The following is a 22,011-nucleotide window of genomic DNA, read 5'->3' on the forward strand; positions in this document are numbered from 1 at the left end:
ATATGAGTGCTCCTTATTATGTCACTTGCACAAATCTATGGGAGATATTCTTCTGATCAATTTTAATATAGCTATTCCTATATATACTGTACATATGTTCACATTAGTACCATCTTTTTTTTTTTTAAAAGAACAGAGAATTGCCAATTGGTTTTCTGTGTCTAGAACTGTTTCCAAGATGATTGGTAGGATGAAGTCTTCTTGAAGTAAAATTAGCCAGTCAACAAGAATTTATTGAAGTACTGAGGATACCATGAAAGACAAAAACAAGATCCCTGGACCTTAAGGAGATCACATTCTAATGAGGGAGTCAATTTGCAAATAAGTATGTGTGCACAAAATATATCAGTCAATTAGGTTGTCTCAGTAGGAAGAAACTAGTAGTTCTGAGGAGGTATAGGGGAAAAGGGAAAAAAAAACTTCCTACAAAAGGCAGAGTTTGAGGAAAGGTCAGGAGGCAGAAAAAAGGAAGGGAGGAGTCTACATACATTTAGTCAAAAAAAAAAGAGTGAATCTGGAAATAGGGAGTTTCATGTGTAAAGAACAACAGGTATGCCAATGTTTCTGCATCACAGAAAACATAGAAGAAAATGAGTAAGAAGCTGGAAAATGTACCAGAAGACTGTGAAGAACTTTAAATGGGAACAGTGTTTTTAATAGCAAAGAAAAGAAACCAATGGAGTTTTTTGAAGATCATGGTATGGTTACACTTACACATTAGGAAGATCATTTGGTCAGTTGAATAGAAGATAAATTACATTAGAAAAAGACAAGGCCAAAAGACCATTTAGGTGAGTGAAATAGTCCCAGGATAAGATGATGACTCCACACCAGGGTGGTGGCCGTGCATAAAAAAAAGAAGAAAGCATATAACAAGAGATGTTGAGAATTTAGAAACAAAAAGGTCTGTCAAAAGTTCAGATATGTGGAGTGAACCAAAAGAGAACAAGAGGAAAGGGAAGATATATTTTCTTTCTATTCTTATTTAGTGAATTCATTTCTAAGGTTATTGGTCTTTATTGTTTGTTTTTGGCTGTTATGAATTGTGGAAGCATTTCCCTGGATTCATTTATTCCCTGAAAAGGATACTAAATCTGGGTTGAAAGTATAAATACATATCAACTATAAATAAATAAGATAGAAAAATAAATAATTTGTATAAATTGTCTAAAGTTGAACTCATTCAGCATATTAAACAGATTTGTAGGTGAGAGTCCTGTTTCTTTAAAGGGACCTTCCAGTGCACTTGAAAGATGTTTAAGAAAATTAAATATTGCTATATATGGTTTTCTTCCACATTGTTTTTTAAAGTCTTAGAATAATTTTGAAGCAAAAATATAAAGATTTGTCTTCAGTTCAATATGTGTACGTTTCTGGTAAAAAAAATGCTTATTGTACTTTGAATAACTGCCTTTAATGATTCTTTAAAGTATAATTGGGGACACAAATAAGTGTATTTTAAATGAAATATCAAATTAAAAGTCACATCCATAAGTGTGCTTAGGAATCATATTTATTGCAAAATGTTTACTACAAATTCATATTGTCTTTATGCTGACATCTAAAATGAATTTGAATTTTCACACATTCTGACTCTTTATCTTTCAAATTCATATCCATAATAGTGTAACTGTGTCTTTTGAACTGGGAGAAATTTGATTTAAATCATTAGACAAAAAAACTAAGTCAGTGTTTCTACCAAAAATGCTTTCTTGTTTTGTTTACCTAAGTCTAGTATATATTCTTCACCCCTCAGATAAGTGTAACTTTCCAGTTTAAAATGTTTATACTAAAGTGATTCATTTCATTTTTTTCCAGATTTTATAGTATATTTTATTTTATAGTATATCTGAAAAATTAAAAAGGTTTTTGGTAATTTTAAAATAAATTTTCATTGAAGTCATGGAAAAGTGGATCATCTTTCAAATCAGTTGATATAACACTGATTTTGTCATATTTTGATTACAGAATAGTATTAATACGACCATCATTACAGCACATAAAAGTTGTTATGTTAGTTCACTACAAACCTTATGAATTTTGGAAATCTGTCTTCAAGAGCAAGCATATCTAATTTTTAAAACATCTTTAATTGTTTATATGGAAAAATAGAGCTTCTAATTTTAAAAAGAAAAGTATTTCCATAAGGCTAATTTGAAAAACAAAGCACATGCACAACTTACTCTTTACTATTTTTCTTTCTATTTATTTAGACACTGGAAAAATCCAGGTTCTCTAAGTGACTTCCATTGGTTTATGAAATCTTGAACATTTTATAATCATGCCTAGCATAAAAAGATCATAAGATTATAGATATAGAGCTGGAGGGAACTTCAGAGATCATCTAATACAACCTCCTCATTTTATCATAATGAGCTATTTATTTTGAAATTTAGGATTGAACCTCATATCAACTGTTGGGAATGTTAGAAGAAAATGAGCTTGGGAGAGATCATAAGAAATTCTAATAATAACCAACATTAAAAAAATAATAACCAACATTTATATAGAATTTTGTCATTTATAAAACATTTTTACCTAAGTCTCTCATTTGAACTCCACAACAACCTTGTGAGGTAAATTCTGCTGTTATTATTATTCATATTTTTAATGTGAAAGACTGAGGATCAGAAAGTCTACCTTGACATAGCTAGTTAAGTGTCAGAGATATGGGACAGGATTTGAACCTAACCCCAAGTTGAACATCCTATCCACTAACCCATTCTGTATTTATAAAACTTCATATAAAAGGTAGATAAGTTAGTCTTAACTACTATGTAAATAAATGAATGCATTTAAAACAAAACATTTAATTTGATTTTGATTTTTTAATTAGTGATTTGTATTATATGTGTTAAGCATACATGGATAGTCTTTAAATTGTTTCAGCACTCTTATTAGTTAGCACATTAGCATAAAGCTTTCCAAAAACAATCATTTTAAAAGAAAAATTGTCTTACATTATTAATTTCCCTGGATCATAAAACCTAAGTAAGTTTTGTTTTTACCAGCATTATCAAGGAGATAGATATAGATGTTTTAAGATTCCACAATAGCTTTTGGTTGATTTTGTACAAAATTAGTGTATATGGCCCAGACTTCTAGGAAAATGTATTTGAAGAAACATCATTAGTTACTAATAGAATTACCCCTTTAATACTTATGCAAGAACATAAAAGAACACAAAGAAGTATTTATTTAAAAAACAAAAAAGGGTTCATAACCTCAACTACCATCTCTAAAGACAAAGCACTTACTTAAAGAGCTTGATTCATTGTTATGCCAGGTTGTCATTGTCTGGTTATTCCCTGTCTATGAATTGATACTGTTTAACAAAATAAATTCATCTGAAATTCCATTACACAGCCAATGACTTCTGCATATTCAGCATCGACATAAGTGAACATGTAGCTACAGGGAAATCTTAGCTAACTGGAAAACTTACCGAATGAATCATTCTGGATAGCTGAGTTTTCCAGTTAGCTGACAACCAACTTTTTAAGTGATAGAATTTATTTTTAAATCAATTTGGCAAACATTATTAAGCACCTATTATGAGCAAAGCATTGTAGATGCTAGAGACACAAATATAAATGAGATTTTGTGCTCAATGAGCTTCTAATGCACAGGCTTAATGTCAGTTCCTTTCTCAAAAGCCTTTTGTCTAGGATAAAATACAAACTCAACCTGTCTGTTGAGGACCTTCACAATCTGTCCTCAACCGGTTTCCAGACATTTCAAACTCAAGCACTTTATGTTCCAGCCAAATCATACTAAACTTAGAATTGTATCTCCTGACTATGCTTTCATACAGAGTATCCCCATGGCTAGAGGACATATCTCCTTACCTCTACCTGTTTTCTTTTTTGTCTTAAATATTTTTGTTATATTTAAAGTTCCTAATTGTCCCCCTCCTTCTTATAGGATTCGTCCGATTGTCACTTTTTCCTCGAAGTTTATCACCCCAATTGTTAGAACTTTATTTATTTATCAGTGCATTGCCTTCTCTGTGCCTTGCTTCCCCTCGGGCGAATATATAAACTCTGAAAGAGGTGCTGCCTCATTGTTCTTTGAATTCCCAGTCTAGCTAGCTTTGACTTAAAGGGCACAAAGCGGTGCTTTAGAAGTATTTGTCAAACTGAATTGCGTTGCTGACGTTATGTTTGAAATCCCTATTTATGCAGAGCTTGATAATGAAATTTTCCTTTTCTCTTGAAACGTCCCATCTTCCTTTTCTGGATGATGTTGAGGTCTGCGGGTTGGTCAGTGAGGTGGCAATGACTGACAGGTGGGACAATGGTGTTAATGCCAATTACGGTACCAAGGTGAGCGCTATGGGTGTCTCGTGAAAAGAACTTCCTAATGGCTCGTGTACCTGTAGTACAATGGCACCCCTAGGGGCAAGCTCCTGGGATCTAAAAGAAGCCTGTATTGTATTGCAGGAAGAGCTGTTTAATTTGGAGTCAAGGGGACCCGGGTCGAAAGCCCGATTCTGCTGCTAAAAACCCTGCGTGACCTTGGGCGAGTCATTTAACCTCTCTGGACGAGGGAGGCTGGACCAGAGGTGCGATGGTTTCGTGTCCCGGCTCGTGCACACAATGGGGAGCTGATGAGCGCTTCCGGAAGCTCTTTGGGGCTGCCGTGCAGCACGGGGGAACCGCAGCCGGCACTAGCTACCCGGCAGCTAAGGTCTGGGGGCTCTGTGGTGCCGGCCCGACGGTGCTGCCCCCCGGCGCCGCATCCTCGGCCACGGACACTGTGGGCTGGCCGGACCCCTGCCTCCTAGTAGGCCGGGAGCGGACCGAAGACCCCTCCGCGTCGGCGGCGTGGGCACGACCCCCCCCATCATTTCTTCTTCTTACCCCCAGCTTCTCTCATTTTATTCTATTTTTTTTTTATCAATTCTCGCATAATCACGGTATTCCGCCGAGTCCCGCTTTCCCTCCAGCACTACGGACTTCTAGGTAGAACGCTGGCCAATCAACTCGCTTCTTTGCCGCCACGTGGCGCGCTGACCAATCAACGCGCCGCTGAATGTATCCAGCGTGTTTTCGGCGCTTCTGAGTTTGGGGCTCGTCTCGGTCTACGTCTGAGTGGGTGCGGGTGTGTGTGTGCCGGGGCTGTACAAGGGGGCTGGGGGGGGGGGTTATGTGGGAGCAGGTGCGTGTGCGCGATCCAGGGCGCCCCTGGTTTCAGCTACTTCCGGGTCCGCAGTTACTCCGGAAGCCCCAGGTTCCGGAAATATGGCCCTTAGGGAGCCGAGGTCGACCCGCCGGGGCGGGGGCGGGGCATGGGGGAGGGGAAGCCGATCCCGGACGTTCCCGAGAACCTCTGCCTGGACGGAGCTTTCTCTCTCCTCGTTCCGGCCGGCTTGGGCTCTTTGGTGTCCGCGCGCGCGCGCGCGTGTGTGTGTGCGTGCGGTGATTGACAGCTGGCAGGCCAATCGCCTCGTCCTCCCTCGCCCGGGGCGTTGCCCAGCTGGGGCCCCGGTCCGCCAGCTCCGGCCTGCGCGGTCACGCCCGCGGACCGGCTTCCTCCGTTCCAGGTAGGAGCAAACCAAAGTGCCCGGACTCCGGAGGGGCGGGGAAGAGGAAACCCGGCGGAAGCTGCCGGCCGCTCCCTGACGCCCTGAAGTGCCGGAGGAAGGCGTCGCCCCGAGGCCCCTTGGAGGGGCGCTGGCTCTTCGGGCCCAGGCCTTCCTAGATCCCCCAGGGCCCGGCCTAATTTTCCCGCCACAATTGGATAGAGGAGCCCCGGGTCTTTAACCCTTACGATCCTCAGGTGTAAGGCCCCAACACTTTCCTGCAGGCGCGCTCACTTCAGGTGCTTCTTCTCTATTTCCCTAAAGTAATTAGTAATGGAATCCGGCCTACCGACGGGTCAGTTGTTTAAAAGCGGTTTAGCATACAGGAGGAGCCGGAAGAATTGGCTCTGTCTACTGCAAGTCGGGATGCCACAAGTTGCAGCGCCACAGTTTATGGATTATGCCTCATTAATTATTAAAATCACTTTTAAACAACCCATGCTTTGGCATTCGGTGCCCTATTAAGTTCCTACTATATTCCAGCCATAAGAGTCCACAAAACCAGCCAAAGCGGTGTAAAGTGCTGAATGGGAGTTTAAATGTGTCCTTTAATAGTTGAGTGATCCTGAGCAAAGTTATTGGTCTGCCTTATTATACTTAACTTTTTTAAAAAAAATGTTTAAATTTTTTTTTAGGTTTTTTTTTGCAAGGCAATGGAATTCAGTGGCTTGCCCAAGGCCACACAGCTAGATAATTATTAAGTGTCTGAGGCTGGATTTGAACTCAGGTACTCTTGACTCCAAGGCCGGTGCTCTATCCATTTTGCCACCTAGCCGCCCCTATACTTAACTTTTAACAGCACCTCCCTTCCAAGGTTATTGTGAGGACCAAACGTGATAATATTTGTAAGGCACTTTACTAACGTAGTTTTGAAGGGAAGGGGGATAGAGACAATGTGTACACAAATAAGTACATAAAAATTAGATAAAAAGTTGTTGGGGATGGGGAAAACCTGCATTTAAGGAGAGCTGTATGTCTTTCAGATTAAAAAATTACTCTAGAGCTGAGTTTTGATAAAAGCTAGTGATTCTAAGAAGTGGAAGTGAAAGGGGAGTGCATTCCAAGCGGGAGAGACAGAACTGAAAGTCATGGAGATGGTGGAATGTGGAATAACTTGTGGGAGGAACTGCAAAATAGGCATGAATGAAAGAAAATGCATTTATTACTACATGTCAGACACTCAGTTTCTTGGAACATATACAAAAAATTCAATAAGATCATAGGGTTTGTAAAAAAGTAATTTATAAATAAGCCATGAAGAGTATGAGGGAACCTGATTAAGAGTCTTATATGGCAAATAGAGAGGTTTGCGTCTTATTCAAGAGGAAATACCAGAATAATAGCATATCCAAGCTGGTACACTGGTGGTAGCATTTTGGATTTGAATCCTGACTGCCCCTTAATACCCTGGATAAGTTGATTAACTTCTTTGGGCCTTGGTTTCCTCATCCATAAAATTGGTATACCTCACACAACCCTTTTCAATTCTAAAAACTTGATCCTAAATTTAAAATTTGGGCTTACTAGTAAAAGTTTCAAAAAAATCTTCCCTCCATTTTTAATCGCAAAATAAATATTTCTGTCACAGAATTGTCCTAAATTCACTTTAACTTTGTTAATTTTTACATTTTACCATATTCATTTTAACTGACCTAGGAATATTTTTAACTGTTGACTTCACAAAAATATTTGTAACAATAGTGAAACTGATATAAAATATAAAACACTTCTTATAACCTTGAGATAAGTAGAAGAGTCCTTGAACCAACCTAATGCCTATTTTAAAACTTAAAGAGAAATAAATGTCCATACATTTGATCTTCTTATTACACCTCCCACCCCCATGATCTAGGAGGTGCAAGTATTATCCCCATTTTTACAAATGAAGAAACAAGCTCAAGAGTAATGGGAGGCACTGACTGTAACCTAAGGTTTCCAACTTTTAGTCCAATGGTAACCTCATTACATCAGTTTGCCTTTGTGCCAAATTAGATGTTACTCTCATCATTATGAAAGTTATTCATAGGTTGTACCATGCTTAGACTATTTACTGCCATTAGTACCAGGCTCCTGGGGTGCCAAAAGTATCCTTACTCTCTTCCCCTCACATCTTACTGTGTCCATGTTTTCATTTCCCTGTGTGGTCTAAGATGATGAGGAACTAAGCAAATAGGTTTCCTTCTTATCACTTTGAGATAGAGTAAAGAATATAGTTACAAGATGAAAGTATATTGGGGACACAGGTGAATTGTAAAAATGACTCCTTAGGGAAACATAAAATCACTTGTCTACCAAACTTCCCAGCTTTGTTTTCATAGATCTCTGTCTTACTAGAAATTTACTGTTTCCAGAGTTTTCACTGGTTTTATAATCTTCTGAAGTTGGTTAGTTAAGGATCTTCATTTCTGTTTGGCTCCACTGTTTTGGAATCAATATTGAACATGCCAAATCATGATATCTAGTAAAAAGCCAAAGATATTTTTTAAAAGTGAGCATTTAGTTTGGCAGAATGATGAAGTTTCTAATTCTGACTTTGAAATCTTAGGAAATAAAACTGCAGCATACACCACAGTTTTCCAATCACAGAAGACAAAAGGAAGGTGTGAACTAGTTGCACAGAGGATCTTTCTCTTTTCTTTTTTGTTTGTTTGGGGTTTTTGATTTGTTTTTCCTTTACAAGCTCTCTGAATTTGTCTTGATTGTCATTTACTTTTAGTGGGGGAGATTAAAACTGGGAAATCTTTAGCAGAATATGGAGTTTGGAAAAAAATGTGCCAATTAAGTGGATAATTTCTCAAGAGAGCCCTATTTCCTCCAGAACTGAAGCACATTAAGTCCAGGAATGCTAAGCTTGGCGTCAGCAAACTGGGTTGTAGTCTTCAATCTGAGGCTGTCAAGTTAAGTATCCTTGGACTGATCAATTAACTTCTCTGCACCTAAATTTTCTGATCTGTTAAATGAGCAGATTGAACCAGATTGTCTGAGATTCTTTCAAGCTGTAAATGCTACATATCAGACAAACAGAATATTTTTCAAAACACTTTTACTTGTTCTGTCAACTAATTGTTACAGATTTTATTTTCTCTATAATTTTTCTTGTGCCTCACTCCCATCTACATGTTCTTTCATTCAATGATACTAACTGCTTGTTTGTACCACACACAAAATACTCCATCTCCCAACACTGTATGATCATTGACTGTCCATCATGCCTGGAATTCTCTCCCTCTTCATCTTTGATTCTTGGCTTTCTTGGCATCCCTCAGGTATCAGCTGAAACCCTACCTTCTCTGAGAAACCTTTGCTAATCTCTATTTAATGCTACTGCCAATCCCTCAAAGATTATCTTCAATTTATTTTGTATGTGTCTTGATATATTTAGCTGTTTACATAGCGTCCATCAGACTGAACTTCCATAGGGATTGTCTTTTTTTGCTTTCTTTTTGCCTTGCACATAGCAGGTGCTTAATAAATTCTTGTTGACTCACTAGCAAATTGTAAAAGAAAAAATTCCTTATTTAATCACTTGGTTTTTTTCTAAACAAATTTTCTTTTTTTTTCATATTTTTTCTTTCCTTTTACAGTGTCCCCTCTACTAGAACTATCACATAAATTTTCCATGTTTCCAATTACTAATTAGACTGCTTTTATTTTGTATTCTTTTTTTCTTTATAGACATATGTATAAATTGTCTCTCTCAATAAAATGGAGCATGAACTGTTTCACTTCCATCTTCATATCCTCAAGATCTAGCACAGTGCCCCACATAGAAGTGCTTAATTGATTGTTCAATTGATTTCTTGCCAATTGCTCTTCTGGCTTTAAAAATTTGTATGATACAAAGTTTCTATTGTCCTGGAAAGCCTCTCTGGGTCTATGTCTTTATTCTTTGTTCCTTAACTTTCCTATTTCCCCATTGCTAAAAACCTGTACAAATTTTCTTTTAAGCCATAGTTTACCTGTTGTTTTCCAAAATCACAAAATTCTTTGGGGAGTCAGGGAATAGAGACCTTGGTAATCTAAACCATGCCAGAAAAGAATTCCTTCACTGACATTCTCCAAAAAGTAAGCATCCAGCCTGCTTAAAGACTTCCAATGAGGGAACCTTCTTCTACTTTCTGAAGAAGCTCACTCCACTTTTGGATAACTTTGCTAGGAAGTTTTTCCTATCATCAAGCCTAAATTTGTCTCTTTACAATTTCTGCCTGTTTCTGGTTTTTGCCCTCTGGGATCAGAGAAAATAACTCAAATCCCTCTTCTATACTACAGGCCTTCAAATACTTGAAGATTTTCGTGGTTTTATTTTATAAAACCATATTAACAGATACATTACTTTCCAATTTGCAAATCACTTGACATACATTATCCCATTTTAACCTCACATTGGCTCTGTGGAGTAAGTACTGTAAATATCGTTATCCTTGTTTTACAGTTGTAGGTATATTAAATGACTTGACCAACCTTACCTAGTTGGGAGTAGACCTAAAAACTTTTGACACCCAATCCAGACTTCTTTCCACAGCCTTACCCTGACTGTCCTACACTATTTCAATTTCATTCTTAAAGCATCTGTGATTTTTAACAATGTCAGTATTCTTACAGATGTCCTTGACAATTCAAATGAGAAACTCTTGTAAAGCATTTAGCACCATGCCTGGCCCATGTTTTTAAGTCATATAGGACCTTTTGGGACCTCATGTAGAGTTTTCTTGGTAAAGGCACAAGTTTCCTTCTTTAGCTCATTTTTCAGATGAGTAGCTGATGTACAGAGTCAAATGACTTGCCCAGGGTCATATCTGAAAAAGGATTTGAACTCAGGAATATGTCTTTCTTATTCCAGGGCCACATTCTAGCAACTGAGTAACCTAGTTGCCATTTCTGTCACATAAGAGGTGCTATGTTGTTAGCTATAATAATATTGAGCATTGGGCCTAGAGGTAGAAAGACCTGAGTTCAAATCTTGCCCCAGAAACTAGATGTGTGACCCTGGGCAAGTCAGTTAACCCTTGTTTCCTCATCTGTAAAATGAGCTGAAGAAGGAAAGGGCAAACCACTCCAGGATCTTTGCCAAGAAAATCCTAAATATGCTCAGAGTCAAAACATTAAAATAACAATATTTTTTAACAGTATTTTTAATTCAAGAGTATAATCACACTTGAGCTAGTAAATTCAGTCACTGCAAGCTCAGACATGGATAGTCCCATCAGTCATATAATTCTTTGCTGTTTATACTTTCCACTGATTTCTTCCTTGAATGAATTCACAGTTTTATGGGGAATGAGCCGGGAACAAAGGGATTCTAATTCTGATTACCTTGAAAAAGAAATTAAGAGTGTGGGATAATGACTTCCTTATCTATAGAAAGGTAGAAGGAAGGATCCAAGAAAGTGTGATATTTAACTGTTACACTATGAAGTTGATTAGACTGCTTTCATACACTGTAATGATCTTCAAGAATTTTTGTGGCTAAAAATAGAATTCATCACTCAGTGATCAATCTGATAATCTCAATTTTAGATGAGTTTTTTAATTAATTTTTTCCTATTGATATCTTTCATTTTTATATCATTCTTTTCAGAATATTTCTTTTCTATCCTTGAGACTATTTCTTATAATGAAACTTAAGAAGAAACAGGTTAAAAAAAATCTAACAAAATTAATAATTTTACTCTATATGACAATATAATCTTTCTTATCCATAGGAAGAGGAAGGTGCTTTTTCTTTCTATTCATTTAAAGGGTCATTTGATCAATATAATTATATCCAACATAGTTTCTGTTATAGCATAGGCATTTAATAAATGCTTATTGATTTATGTAGCATTTGTTCTTATTTCATTTTTTCTTTTTACCTTTTAGTCATTATATTTAGTGATTTTCTGGTTCTGTTTACTTTATTCTGCATAGATCTTATTTTCCCCATTTGTCTAATTTATTAATATTTAAGATTTCATTACATTCACTTATGACAAATTTAATCATTCCATGGTTATTGGACATCTGCTGTGATTCCAGTTATTTTCTATCATAAAAAATTATGTTAAGAAGTTTTGGTGTGATAGGAGACTTTCTGTCATTGACCTCCTTCAGATAGCTCATTAGCCATATGATCTCTGAGTCAAAAGGTATGGACATTTTAGTCACTTTTTTTTAAAAGACACAGCTAGTGAATAGTGCAAATATTCCCCTGACATAGTGACATGTATTCAAAATCACACATTTGAAGTTTTAATTATGTAAAATTTGGTCACTGGTTCTAGCTCAATGGAAGCATGTAGTACAAATTCTAATAATGCACCAGCTTTCAAGGAATTCATTATTTGCACTAATAAGGACCTAGCTATGATTACAAATTGTTTTCAGTGATTGGACCAAACACACACCATCAACAGTGTATTAGTATGCTTGTCTTTCTCTAGCCTTTACAACAGAATTTCTTCCACTTGTCTTTGGTGCTAGTTTGCAAGGAATGTGAAATGAAAATTCAGAATTGTTTTGATTTATTTTTTCTAACTGTTATTTGCAAATTTAAATATTTTACATCAGATAAATTTCCCCATTTATACCTTTCCCTCATCTCAACAAGAAAACCTTCCCTGATTAAAAAAAAAAAATTTGGTGATTCAATAGAATTTTTTAATTTAAACCATCATTTTTGTCCTCTTTGCCAATCTTTATTTCTTGAACTTCTTTTTCTGACCTTAATGCTATCACTTACTAGCTGGGAAAAGAGGGATACTAGCTTTACTCCTTTATTCACTAGCAAAATTTCTAGTGATTCTCCATTGTACATCAGGCCTCCTTTTGATTTTAGATAAATACTTTTTTATATCAAATTAAAAATATTCTCTTTATACTTTGTATAAAGCATATGTAGGTATAAGCCATACCTTTAACACAAATGAATGTTGTGTTTTGGCAAATGCTTTTTTTGGTACCTCTTTGTGTTTTATTTCTTTGTGGCTTTTAAGAGTATATTTGTCTCAAAAAGATTCTAATATAATGATTTCTTTTTCAATTTTTGAGAATAATATGGTTGTACTAATTGTTGATTTGTTCATTAAAAGTTTGATGGGGGGGGGCTAGTTGGCAGTGGATAAAGCACCAGCCTTGGAGTCAGGAGTACCTGGGTTCAAATCAGGTCTCAGACACTTAAGAATTACCTAGCTGTGTGGCCTTGGGCAAGCCACTTAACCCCATTTGCCTTGCAAAAACCTAAAAAAAAAAAAGTTTGATGGGATTCTCCTATAGAAGCTTTTGTGTTTGTTTTCTTTTTTCCCACCTTTACAGCTAGTTGTATTTCCTGTTCTGATAGTAGATTGCTTAAGATGTTTGGTCCTTTGTTAGTTTTGTTATTTTATGTTTTTTAAGTTAATCCTCTATTTCTGTGATTGCAGTTTTGTTAGCATATAACTGGTGCACCCAGGTACTGACCATTTTTATTTCTTCCAAGTTTGTTATGATCTGACCTCATTCATTTGCTGTTTTGTTCTTTTGCCTTTCTACTTTCTTTTTAATCTGAGTGGCCACAAAATTGATCAATTTTGGTAGTATTTTCAAAAAAATAATTTTGAGGGTTTTTAATAGTTTCTATAGTCTTAGATCCAAATTTTCTATTTCTCTTTTGATTTTCTATTCTCTGCTTGTTTTGGGTTATTTAATAGGCTTTTTAATTTTTAAGTGCATCTTTGGTTATTTAATCCCTTCCTATTTTACTACATTATTTTTAGTTTTTCCTGATAACTATTTTATCTACATTCTCAAAATTGTGGTATGTTGTTTCATCATTGTCATTGTCTTTCACATAATTATTGTTTCTGTGATTTTTTTTTCTTTGAGCCATTCATTATTTAGAATTTTATTATTAAGTTTCCATTTGGGTCTATGATTTTTATTTATGTTTTCTGAATTGCTAACTTTTTATTGTATTATGAATCTTAATGGATGTGTTTACTTTCTCTATTTTTTCACATTCTTTAAAAATATCTCTGTGTCTTAATATTAGTCAGTTTTTGCAAAAGTTCATATGGCGCTAAGAAATACCTTTATTTTCCCATTTAAAAGACACTATAGGGAGCGGCTAGGTGGCGCAGTGGATAGAGCACCAGCCCTGGAGTCTGGAGTACCTGAGTTCAAATATGGTCTCAGACACTTAATAATTACCTAGCTGTGTGGCCTTGGGCAAGCCACTTAACCCCATTTCCTTGCAAAAAAATCTAAAATAAAATAAAATAAAAGACCCTATAAGTCTTTTAATTCTAGTTTCTCCAAGTTTCTTCTATATCTTCCCTTTCATTTACCTCTTTGGATTTGTCCAAATCTGAGAGAGCGACATTAAAGTCTCCTGCTGTTATTGTATTATATCTTTTTATAATTCTGTTTACTTTTCCATTATAAAATATTATGACATTTGGAACACATAAACTGAATGTTAATGTTGGTTTGTTTATGGTTCTTTTAAACATAATTTGCTTTCCTAGTTTATCTCTTCATATTGTAAATTTTTGTTTCTGTTTTGTCTGATGATTGCAGTTCCTTTTTAATGCATAGTAAATGGTCTAGCCTCTTGTTTTCATTTTATGTATATCTTGTTTTATATTATCTTTCTTGAAACCATAAGACAATGCATTTTTTAGCTCACTTTATCTTATTATTTAATCCATTTACAATACTTTGAGGAGTAGAGGGAGGCAATTGAGATTAATTGACTTGCCCAGGGTCACACAGCTAGGTAATTATTAAGTGTCTGAGACCACATTTGAACTCAGGTACTCCAGACTCCAGGGCTGGTGCTCTCTGACTCCAGGTCCTGAATACTATTCATTGTACCACCTAGCTTTATCTAGCCCCATTCATATTTAAAGTTATGAAAGTATTTATATCATCCTATGTTTGTATCTCTAGTATTTTTTTGGAGGGGGAAGGGGTTGATTGTACCATTAGTTTTTCCTAATCTATATTGCTGCAACCCTATTCCCACAAGCACACTTATTCTTCCCTCCCCACTTCCCCAGCCCTTTCTCTTTATTGGTCCTTTACCTAGTTTTGTAGTTTTTCCCCTAATTTATTTTTTTCCTTTATTATTCCCCCTCATCTTTCTTCTTTCCACCCTTCTCAGTTAAGTAGTGTATTCAAAATCCCTTTCATCTGTTTCCTTTCAATATATTTTATTTATGTTTTTTCCCTTTTTCTGTACTTTTTTATTCTAAGAAAGATTCCTTGTTCTCTTCATTTATTCTCTTCCATTTCTGTCTATTTTGAACTCTAATTTTTTTTTTATTTCTGTTCTGTACATTTAATTCTTCTTTAATCTCTTTGTGGAATTAAAGTCCTTAATGAATCAAGTATGATTTATCTTCCTTTCCTAGACCATTTCTCTTATTGAATTTGTACATTCCTATTTCTATGATCCCCTTACTCTTAGAAATATTGTTTCATAAAGGAAGTAGTAAGATACAAAAAAAATCATACAATTTTAGAATGAGGAGGGAACTTAAAGATAATCTACTGCAACTTTCTTCTATAGACAGAAATTGTTAGGTCGCTAGAGCTCAAACAGCTGGCACAAATTAGTGGTAGACTCAAAACTAGAACCTGGTTTTCCTTACTTAGACCAATGCTCTTTGTGTTGCCAAACTCCGCATTGAGAATTCCCACTCTCCCCCCTCCTATCTCTCTCTCTCTCTCTCTCTCTCTCTCTCTCTGTCTCTCTCTACATATTTATGTCTGTTTGTGTGTGTGTGATAAATGGTAATTTAATTTCTGTTTGATACCCTCTAAGAATATAAAAAAGGAACCTATAATTCCAAATCAACTGATTTCCCTTTCTCCCTTTTTTGGCACTTTGGCAAATGCTGGAGTACTAAACTGAACTTAATCTTCTTTGTACCTTTCCATTTTAGTCTTTACACTCCTTCCTCTCATATTTGGTAATGATTTATTGTGAATGATATGCAACCATGTTCATTTATTACCTTTATATATAGTTTAAACACTGGCCCTTTGAGGGCCAGCATAGGAAAAATGGTCTTGTTAGCAAGGAATATCTTCACATTTCATCATTTGTCTGGCCTTCAACTTTTTTCATGGCCTTGAAGAGAAAATTATTGTTTCAATATCCAAAACTTCATTGGTCCTCTTAATTACGACTAAAAAAACCTAAGTCATTTTCCAGCCTTTAATGGCAAACCTCTAAAATTCAGATATTGTCCCATATTCTATTCTTAATAGCATTTGCAGCCTGATAGTGACATAAGTCTTGTATGATGTTGAGTAATGCCAGTGGTCTCCAATTTCTAGTACTTTCCCTTTCCTCATTTTAAATTCTCATTATTAATAGCTCTTGTCTCATTTTTGGTCATTTTGCCTTTCTCCTATATGCCATTGAAAATTGCTGCCAAAGACAGCTGCTTAAACAGTCCTCAAAAGTCTTGCAGTACTCAGCTGTGGGGTAATTAGGCCCTAGAGCACTTTCCTTCCAACAGTTTAATCTTACTGTTTACTTCTCTGGCTATGATGTCTGCCTCTAAATTACTTATTTCTTCATCCTTTGATTAGAACCCTGGCACAGGCCCATGCCCTTGCCCCTGGATCTGTAACTATTCTAGCTCCTGAAAGAGTTCTATTATTTAAATAAATTAACCAAAAAACTTTCCTTCCTCCATTATCTATAGCTTTTTGTATGTTTCATATCATCTTAACATGTCTATTTTTATCTTTTGAGAGTACCTCTGCTTTGTTTTTCTTGTACTCTTTAAATGACTTTTGAGGATGAGATTTATTTCTTACCTGATCTTCCTTTTTCCTTCATCACCAAATCCTGTCATGTAGGATTGTTCTTTGATTTTTACTATGCTACCATGGTTTCTTTCCTTCCCTGTATCTGTGCTTTTCACTATATATTTCTGAAGATGAAGATTACTGTTTTACTATTTAATGCCCTTGATTTCCCTCTTACTTTTGAGATCTGAAAGTAGAGATCTCAGGACTGTGAAGGTAAAGGGTGAATGTTGTACAGATGAAAAGACTGAGGCATGCACTACTAGTATTGAATGCCAAAGTGACAGAGCTAAGACTGGAACACAAATCTAAACATTAAAACTGTTTGAAAATTTTGATTCCTCATTTCTATAATATCCCTTCTCTTTCAAGATTCTCTTGTATTATAATTATAAGTAGAGAAGTGAAAAGTTTGATGTTTAATTAAAATCATCCTGGAGATTGAGTAAAGATAAAAAGTATGTTAAGTTTTGGTGTGCAACTAGCTGTGTGACCCTAAGCAAAGCACTTAACAGTTTCTCATCTGTAAAATGAGCTGGAGAAGGAACTGACAAACCATCTTGGCATCTCTGCCACAAAAACTCCAAATGAAATCAGAGTCAAAAATGACCAAAATAACTCAGCAGCCACTGCTTTAAAAATAAATGATAATTTTCAAAAAGAATAAGTCATAAAAGATGTAGATGTTGTCTTTAATTTGTAATCAAAAGATCTACTATTCTTTGCAAAATGTAACTTGTAAAATATAGCACTATTGACAAAAACTTGAGATGGGGCATCTGGGTGGCATAGTGATAGAGCTCTGGCCCTGGAGTCAGGAGTACCTAAGTTCAAATGTGACCTCAAACACTTAATAATTACCTAGCTGTGTGACCTTGGACAAGCCGCTTAACCACCTTGCCTTGCAAAAACTAAAAAAAAAAAAAAAAAACAAACAAAAAAACTTGAGATAAACTGGCACAATTATTGGGGAAAAAAAAGTCATGTTAAACATTCTAAACTTGTCAGTTATAGCTGCACAATCTTAAAATGAACATTAGGATTTAGAATAATCAAGTACCACATCTTTATAAGGTAACCCCTTTCTAATTTAGAATAAAGGAGGAAAGAAAAAGGAAGAAGTATGAGCTGGTACTTGTATAAAGTCATTTAATAAGTTAGTGACAAAGCTGGGATTTGAACTTAGTTTCTCACTTCCAGTTTTGTTCACTGTCCAGAAGGTCACACTATTCATAATGAGTTGGGGATAACCTGTTTTCTTATGCCCATGTTAGTAATGTGTTCTGGGAATAGCCTGTCCTGCTTAAATCCCTTTTTGATGCATGTCCCATTTATTAGTATTGATTTCAATACAATAGACAGTAAATCTATCTGACTACACAAAGGAAATAAAATATTTTGGTATGGGCAAGAAGCTTAGCAATCTACAATCACAGAATTAAATTTGCATATGTATCCTTAACCCTTTTAAATTAGGATTGATTATATGTATGTTTCTCCTTAAGCTTTTTTAAAAACTACAGTAGCTAAAGGAATATTCTGGCACATTCTCTTAATTATTAGAGGAATTAGAGCAGCATGGCATTGTAGAAATTCATTTATTATTATACAACTGGAATAGTATAGTTTTTGTGTATGTAAGTGGTGGGGCAGGGCCAAGGAATGTTGTTAGATAGATATACCTTAAATGTTATTTGAGAATCATGAATTTCTCCTGACAGGGTTTACAGACCTGTAAATTTGAATGTAGAATTTTTGTAGGCAGAACGCATTGACAAATATGCCTAATGGTAATACATCTAGTACTACTGAGAGTCTCAGAACAAGTCAATAATAATGGCTTATATTGATAGCAATGTAGGAGATGTTACTTGGTATTATAGATAAAATCCATGTTATCCCCTTAATCATAATTACATTAATATTGACAGGCCCTTGACAATACCCACATTATTATTGATAAATTTCTGTCAATAACATGTTTCTAAATAAAATATATTCATTCATAATTTGTACAATATCCAATAAAAGCTCTAAAATAACATCCAGAGAAATTCCTGTTTCCTCTGTGATATACATTAATTTGTTTTGGTTATGGAATATACTATATGAGAGGCAGTTTTGATTTTTGGAGGCAAAAATAAGACAAAATGTATTATTCTTAAAAAGAGAGGTTATCTATTTCTATTCTTGGTAAACTGATTTTCAGTTATTTTTTAATGAAAAAAAGCAGTGTGACATTCCTGGTGATAAAATGTCAGCGGGAGACCTTTTTAATAGTTTTTAGTGCAAGATCATTTTGTCTTAAACATATTTATGTGACAAGTTAATCACCCTAACCTTGGTATATGTTATACCTTTTATCTGGTCTTCTTTTTGCCTAAAGCATTCCCATCACTTATTTCCAACTTATTTCCTTAATAGTTGTTGATGGTTGGACTTTTTTATTTCTTTCAGTTTTTATTGACTAGAAATATTTGACCAAGTTTTAACTTTTAAGATATTAAAAGGTCAGGAAAAGGGGAAGAAACTGATAAAAGCCTGAAAAAATACGTCTGAAGTAAAGAAAAATGTGAATCCCGCCCTCTCCCCCCAAAAAAATCTGTTCAAATCAAGGTAGGTTAGTAAGATTGGATGGTAAGCCCATCATAACAATTCACTCCAAATGAACAAGCATTTCTTAACTACTTATTTTGTGCCAGGCTCTGTGTCAGTTTCTGAAGATAAATCAAATAGCCCCTACCTTCAGGGAACTTTTATCTTGTTGTGCATTGGCACAGAAAATTATATTCAAAACACACCGGTGTCCTGAAAGTTTAGTTTTGTTTTAAGCTCTTTAAAGCTTTGGAATATCTTGTATACAAAGGAATTGCAGGAAAGAAGAAACAGACTTTCAGTAGCATCGAAAAATCTAGAGCTGTAGTCTGAAACTCAGGGTTCTTAGAGATTGAGATAGAGGAGTTCATTCAAACAAAAAGTACAAAGGGGAGTAGTAGCAATGACATGCAATGGTGAATAATGAAATGAGTATGTCTAAGGGAGTGTGTGATATGCTAGAGGTCTAAAAATTTAAGTTGAAAGTTTTAAGAGTCAAACTTTGTCCTAGAAAAGAATTTGACATCTTTGAAGATAATAGAGAGACTAGAAATAGAGAAACAATTGGGGTCTATTACTGTATAATCTAGGCTTAAAAAGTGAGGGAGATGGATAAAAGGGACAAATGTAAGATACATTAGTTTGTAATTCATTAATAGGTAGACACAACTAAAGGAAGAGCAAAGGAAACTTGCAAATCTGAGTGACTAGAAGAATTTTGGTACTATAAATAATTGAAGAAGGAAGGGCTTGGGGAAAAGGTTGAGTTATATTTTGAATCTGTGACTTTCAGGTGAACATATTCCATAGGTAAATAATTGATAACAGGGCCAGACCCTGGGACTGGACACACACACACACACACACACCCCACGTGTGCACACATACCTATATATGAAAGTGACATGGGTGATAATCCTACAAAGGAGATTGAAAAGCAGTAGACAAGTAGGAAGAGATCCAGGAGAGAAGAGTGTCATGAAAACAGGGTGTCTAGGCAGAAGTGGGGTGGTGTTTGTTATAGAGACAAATATTCCAGAAAGGACAAGAATAATAGAGAGCATTCTCAGTTGAATGATGAGGTCAGAAGCTAAATTGCAAAGATTTGAGAAGTGAAGATGAGGTGAGAAAAACCTAACTCCAAGAAAATGTACTTTTTGTGCACAGGAGTGAGAACTAATTAAAACAAATATCTGAAATGGACGGAGGAAAGATTGAATATGGGAGTGCTCAAAATATAACTAACATTTCATGAAATCACAGAATTTTGTAAATAGAGGATGCTTCAGTGGCCATCTAGTTTTATAGATAATTTGAAAAGGAATCCTCTTTACAATATTGATCTGATTGTCATCCAGCCCTTTCCTGAAGACCTCCAGAGAGAAGGAAACCACTACCTACAGAGGCAACTCACTCCATTCTTAGTTAACTCTTATTGTTGAAAAATTTTTTCCTTATGTCAGGCTTCAGTGATCCCTTTGTAACTTCCATTCACTGTTTCAGAAAGATGAAGTTTAATACATCCCCAGTTCCTTTAACTGATCTTCACAGGACATGAACTCAGTTTCACAATCTTACAAGCATCTTCTCTTGTTTCTCTCTCCCTGATACCCCTCATTCAGTTAGTTGCCAAATCTTCTCGATTCCATTCATACATCTCTCACATTTGACCACTTTTCTTCATCTACATGCTTTTCTTAGTTCAGATCCTTTTTACTTCTCTTCTGGATCTTTGTAATGTAATTGGGCTGTTGGGTTCTAACCTTTTTCTTCTCCATTCCATATTCCACACAGCTACCAAAGTAATCTTTTTAAACATAGATATCAACACCCTGCCACTCCCCTATTGAAGCACCATCATTTCCCTACTGCTGGTACAGATAGCTTGGTATTTAAAGCACTTGTGCAGTCTGTCTCCAGGCTTCCTTTCTAGGTGTATGCTCATCACTCCACATTGTGTGCTTGCTGTTCCTTGAATTTGATTTCTTGTGGGACTTTACCTTCAGCACAAAATGTCTAGATTTCCCACCTCAATGTTGCCCCCACCTCAACCTCTTTCATGCATTCTCTTGCTTTATTCAGAGCTCAGGTCATGTGCCATTTCTTTGTTACTCATAGATCTCTTAACTCATCAAGTTACTGTTTTTGTACTATATTTTTTTTTGGTGGGATGTAAGCTTTTTGAGGGCTTTTAACTTTTTTTTTTGTTTTGTCTTTGCATCTCTAGTTCTTAGTATATAGCACCTTTCATACAATTAGTATTTAATAAATTCTTCAAATCAGAACCAGTCACATTTAACTCTCATTCAGAATGTGAAGAAGAATGGAATGGCCTGATTAAGGAGAAATTAACAGTTACATAGAAGACCATTTGTCAAAGGATTATAATGTAATAAAACAGTGCTAATTATACTGATAATAATTTATCTTTAAGCATTCAGATGATGCTTTGTACTAGATAATAAGTTTCATGAGGGCAGAGATCTTATTTTTATCTTTGTGTCTCTTCTAGCACCTATCATAGAGTAAGCATTTGATATGTATTTGTTAAATTGTAGTTAAGCATCTTCATTGTTTCACAATTGCTGGGAACAATTTTATTCAACATTTATTTGTTGAGGACTTGCTGAGTGTATTAAATGGTGCTAGATGTTATGTGTGATGCAAAGATAATAAAAAGTAACCAGTGAGATTATATTTACTCCCTTGTTTGGCCCAAGACCCATTTCTCTCTCCCTGTTCTTTTCTCTGTAGCTAGTAGGTTGAAGAAATAATACCTGCTAAGAAACCAAAAAAGGAAAACTCAGTTCAGCAACGTTTTATTTATTGTTTATCTACTATGTATACAACACTGTACTAGGCAGTGGCAAAAATACAAAGTTTAATAAGAGAATTTCTGACCTCAACGTTGTGAATCAGTTCCAATACATAGATCCTTGTCATTTCTTACAATATTATATTCCATTATCTTCATATACTACCATTTATTCAACTATTATCTGTTGCCTCATTTATTCCAGCCATATTTGAAGTCATTGTGGCTAAACTTCTCT

At 35.5% G+C, this 22,011-nt stretch overlaps 1 protein-coding gene across 6 annotated transcripts in view; it reads left to right on the forward strand.

The window, feature by feature from the left end:
* Positions 1 to 5,021: 5,021 nt before the first annotated feature.
* The window catches only part of PEX2 (peroxisomal biogenesis factor 2), a 32,028-nt gene continuing 15,038 nt past the window's right edge, over positions 5,022 to 22,011 (forward strand). Inside the window, exon 1 of one of the 6 annotated variants that reach the window (XM_074207793.1) lies at positions 5,022 to 5,097. The gene's annotated coding sequence lies outside the window, so the exon portion shown is untranslated. The other 5 variants (XM_074207792.1, XM_074207794.1, XM_074207791.1 and 2 more) reach the window with 5 other exon arrangements.

This window comes from Macrotis lagotis, chromosome X (genome assembly GCF_037893015.1).
Source record: "Macrotis lagotis isolate mMagLag1 chromosome X, bilby.v1.9.chrom.fasta, whole genome shotgun sequence".
NCBI classification, from domain to species: Eukaryota; Metazoa; Chordata; class Mammalia; order Peramelemorphia; family Peramelidae; genus Macrotis; species Macrotis lagotis.